Raw genomic sequence first — 4,849 nt, 5'->3', positions numbered from 1 at the left:
TTTAGTTCATCCTCCTGAGTCTCATTACCAAATAACTTAGCATTCAGCTTTATGATTGCTCCCAGGTACTTAGCAACTTGCTCTTCAGTGATATCTTCATCCTCTTCAGAGGAAGAATACTCATCAGAGCTCATGAATGGCAGAAGCAGGTTCAATGAAATCTCTATGGTCTCTGTATAAGCCTCAGATTCCCTTGGTTCCTCAAAGGGGAACTTCTTTTCGTTCAGAGGACATCCCATGAGATTTTTCTCACTAGGAATCACGTTCTCCTTACTCTCTCCAGGTTCGGCCATATTGGTCATGGTTATGGCCCTGCACTCTCTCTTGGGATTTTCTTGTGTATTGCTTAGGAGAGTGCTAGGAGGAGTTTCAGTGATTCTCTTACTCAACTGACCCACTTGTGCCTCCAAATTTCTAATGGAGGATCTTGTTTCATTCATGAAACTTAGTGTGGTCTTAGATAGATCAGAGACTATGGTAGCTAGGCCGCAACGACTCTGCTCAGAGTTCTCTGTTTGTTGCTGAGAAGATGATGGAAAAAGTTTGCTATTGCTAAACCTATTTCTTCCACCATTATTGTTGTTGAAGCCTTGTTGAGGCTTCTGTTGGTCCTTCCATGAGAGATTTGGATGATTTCTCCATGAAGGATTCTAGGTGTTTCCGTAGGGTTCTCTGGTGCACGAAATTGTGATCTCCAGGCTCGAACAAATCCTGGTAATGGCTCCAAAGCTTGGTGCTCTGATCTTAATTCATGATTGTCACAACTTCGATACAACTAACCAGCAAGTGCACTGGGTCGTCCAAGTAATACCTTACGTGAGTAAGGGTCGAATCCCACGGAGATTGTTGGTATGAAGCAAGCTATGGTCACCTTGTAAATCTCAGTCAGGCAGATATAAAGTGATAATGGTGTTTTCGAATATTATATAATAAAATAGAGATAGAGATACTTATGTAAATCATTGGTAGGAATTTCAGATAAGCGAATGGAGATGCTTTTCGTTCCTCTGAACCTCTGCTTTCCTGCTATCTTCATCCAATCAGTCTTACTCCTTTCCATGGCTGGCTTTATGCAAGGGCATCACCGTTGTCAGTGGCTACATCCCCTCCTCTCAGTGAATAATATGCTCACGCACCCTGTCACGGCACGGCTATTCATCTGTCGATTCTCGATGATGCTGGAATAGGATTCACCCTCCTTTTGCGTCTGTCACTAACGCCCAACAATCGCGAGTTTGAAGCTCGTCACAGTCATTCAATCATTGAATCCTACTCAGAATACCACAGACAAGGTTTAGACCTTCCGGATTCTCTTGAATGCCGCCATCATTCTAGCTTACGCCACGAAGATTCTGGTTAGGAGATCTAAGAGATATTCATTCTAGCTTAATTCATGTAGAACAGAAGTGTTTGTCAGGCACGCGTTCATAAGGGAGAAGGATGATGAGCGTCACACATAATCATCACCTTCATCACGTTCTTAGGTGCGAATGGATATCTTAGAAGCGAAATAAGATGAATTGAATAGAAAACAGTAGTACTTTGCATTAATCTTTGAGGAACAGCAGAGCTCCACACCTTAATCTATGGAGTGTAGAAACTCTACCGTTAAAAATACATAAGTGAAGGTCCAGGCATGGCCGAGATGGCCAGCCCCCTAAAATGTGATCAAAGGATCATAAGGTAATCCAAAGATGTCTAATACAATAGTAAGAGGTCCTATTTATAATAAACTAGCTACTAGGGTTTACATGAGTAAGTATTTGATGTATAAATCCACTTCCGGGGCCCACTTGGTATGTGTTTGGGCTGAGCTTAAGTGTTGCACGTGCAGAGGCCATTTGTGGAGTTGAACGCCAGTTTTTGTGCCAGTTTGGGCGTTCAACTCTAGTTTTGGATCCTTTTCTGGCGCTGGACGCCAGATTTGGGTAGAAAGCTGGCGTTGAACGCCAGTTTACGTCGTCTATTCTTGGCCAAAGTATGGACTATTATATATTGCTGGAAAGCCCTGGATGTCTACTTTCCAACGCAATTGGAAGCGCGCCATTTCGAGTTCTGTAGCTCCAGAAAATCCACTTTGAGTGCAGGGAGGTCAGAATCCAACAGCATCAGCAGTCCTTTTTCAACCTCTGAATCTGATTTCTGCTCAAGTCCCTCAATTTCAGCCAGAAAATACCTGAAATCACAGAAAAACACACAAACTCATAGTAAAGTCCAGAAATGTGAATTTAACACAAAATCTATTAAAAACATCCCTAAAAGTAACTAGATCCTACTAAAAACATACTAAAAACAATGTCAAAAAGCGTATAAATTATCCGCTCATCATTCTCCCATGTAATTCACCTCTTCTATTGCAAGGTTCTCAGGGTCATAGGCTTCTTCTTTAGAGGAAGCTTCCTTAGTACTGCCTGACGCAGCTTGCATTTCAGACAGACTCTGAGAAATCATATTGACTTACTGAGTCAATATTTTGTTCTGAGCCAATATGGCATTCAGAGTATCAATCTCAATAACTCCTTTCTTTTGAGTTGTCCCATTGTTCACAGGATTTCTTTTAGAAGTGTACATGAATTGGTTGTTTGCAACCATTTCAATGAGTTCCTAAGCTTCTTCAGGTGTCTTCTTCAGATAAAGAGATCCACCAGCAGAATTGTCCAATGACATCTTGGATAGTTCAGACAGACCATCATAGAATATGCATATGATGCTTCATTCTGAAAGCATGCCAGAAGGACACCTTCTGATCAATTGCTTGTATCTTTCCCAAGCTTCATAAAGGGATTCACCTTCCTTCTGTCTGAAGGTCTAGACTTCCACTCTAAGCTTACTCAATTTTTGAGGTGGAAAGAACTTTGCCAAGAAGGCATTGACCAGCTTTTTCCAGGAGTTCAGGCTTTCTTTAGGTTGAGAGTCCAACCATGTCCTAGCTCTGTCTCTTACAGCAAAAGGGAAGAGCATAAGTCTGTAGACCTCAGGGTCAACCCCATGGGTCTTAACAGTGTCACAGATTTGCAAGAATTCAGCTAAAAACTCATGAGGATCTTCCAATGGAAGTCCATGATACTTGCAATTCTGTTGCATTAGAGAAACTAATTGAGGTTTAAGCTCAAAGTTGTTTGCTCCAATTGCGGGAATTGAGATGCTCCTTCCACAGAAGTCAGAAGAGGGTGCAATAAAGTCACCAAGCATCTTCCTTGCATCTCCACCATTGTTGTTGGGTTCAGCCATGTTTGTTTTGTCTGCTTCCTTTTCAAAAATTTCTGTCAGGTCCTCTTCAGAGTTTTGTGCTTTAGCTACTCTTAGCTTCCTCTTCAGAGTCATTTCAGGTTCAGGATCAGCTTCAACAAGAATGCCTTTATCTGTGTTTCTGCTCATATGATAAAGAAGAAGACAAAGAAAGTATGGAATCCTCTATGTCACAGTATAGAGATTCCTTAATGTGTCAGAGGAAAAGAAGAATGCAAGGATGAGGTAGAGAGGAGAATTCGAACTTACGAAGAAGGAGAGAGTCCGAATTGTTAATTGAGGAGGAGTGTTAGTCCTTAAATAGAATAAGGTGAGGAGGGGGGAAGAATTTGAATTTAAATTAAAATAAAAGGAAAATATTTTTTTATTTTAAAATGTAGTTAGAATTCGAAAATTTAGAAAGGAAAATAAAATGAAATTTAAAAACTAAATAAATTACTTAATTAAAAATATTTTTGAAAAAGTGGTTAGTGATTTTTGAAAATTAGAGAGAAAAGTAGCTAGGTGATTTTGAAAAATATTTTGAAATCAGTAATAAAAAAGATATTATTGAAAATTATTTTGAAAAAGATGTGGTTGAGAAGATATGATTGAGAAGATATGATTGAAAAAAATTTTAAAAAATTTTAAATTGATGATATGATTGAGAAGATATGATTGGAAATTAATGGCTTGGCTAACAAGAAATTTAGAAGATATGATTCTAAAATTCAAATATTGAACCTTTCTTAATAGGCAAGTAACAACTTGAAATTTTTGAATCAAATCATCAATTGTAGCAAGGATTTTCGAAAATATTGAAAAATAATTTAAAAAGATATGATTTTGAAAAAGATATGATTGATAAGAGAGGATATGAAAAAGATAAGATTTTAAAAAATTAGTTTTAAAACTTTCAAAATTGAAAAAGATTTGAATTGAAAACAAAATTACCTCCTTGATGCTATCCTAGCGTTAAACGCCCAGAATGGCATCCATTCTGGCGTTTAACGCCCAAAGTACTACCCTTTTGGGCGTTTAACGCCCAGCTAGGTACCCTGGCTGGCGTTTAAACGCCAGAATTCCTTCCTCATTGGGCATTTTGAACGCCCAGCTTTTTCTCTGCAATTCCTCTACTGTATGTTCTGAATCTTCAATTCTCTGTATTATGGACTTGAAAAGACATAATTTTGAATTTTTTTTGAAGTTTTAATGATGAGAGAGAACAACAACAAAATGAAACTAATCATGAATAACTAAGATCAAATAAACAATGCATGCAAGACACTAAACTTAGAAATTTTCATATTAAGACACTAACATATTGAGAATGCACATGTGAAACAACAAAAGACACAAAACAAGAGAATTTAAAGATCAGACAAAGGGAATCATCAAGAATAACTTGAAGATCAATGAAGAACATAATGCATGAAATTTTTTTTGAGAATTTTCAAGATAATTTAAAAAAAATATGCAATTGACACCAAACTTAAAATTTGAAACTAGACTCAAACAAGAAACACAAAATTTTTGGTTTTTATGATTTTATGAGATTTTTTTGTATTTTTCAAAAATTATTTGGAAAAAGAAAGAATAAATAAATTCAAAATTTTTAATA

General features: G+C 37.4%; 1 non-coding gene across 1 annotated transcript; it reads left to right on the top strand.

The window, feature by feature from the left end:
- The first annotated feature begins 2,725 nt into the window (after positions 1-2,725).
- LOC112780200 (small nucleolar RNA R71) lies at positions 2,726-2,829 on the top strand. Its single transcript, XR_003191052.1, has one exon. It is a non-coding gene; the product is annotated as a small nucleolar RNA R71 (small nucleolar RNA).
- Positions 2,830-4,849: the final 2,020 nt, after the last annotated feature.

The sequence above is a fragment of the Arachis hypogaea genome, chromosome 19 (genome assembly GCF_003086295.3).
Source record: "Arachis hypogaea cultivar Tifrunner chromosome 19, arahy.Tifrunner.gnm2.J5K5, whole genome shotgun sequence".
Classification (NCBI taxonomy): domain Eukaryota; kingdom Viridiplantae; phylum Streptophyta; class Magnoliopsida; order Fabales; family Fabaceae; genus Arachis; species Arachis hypogaea.
The sequence above is the reverse complement of the archived record's forward strand: the minus strand, read 5'-3'. Positions and strand labels throughout refer to the sequence as shown.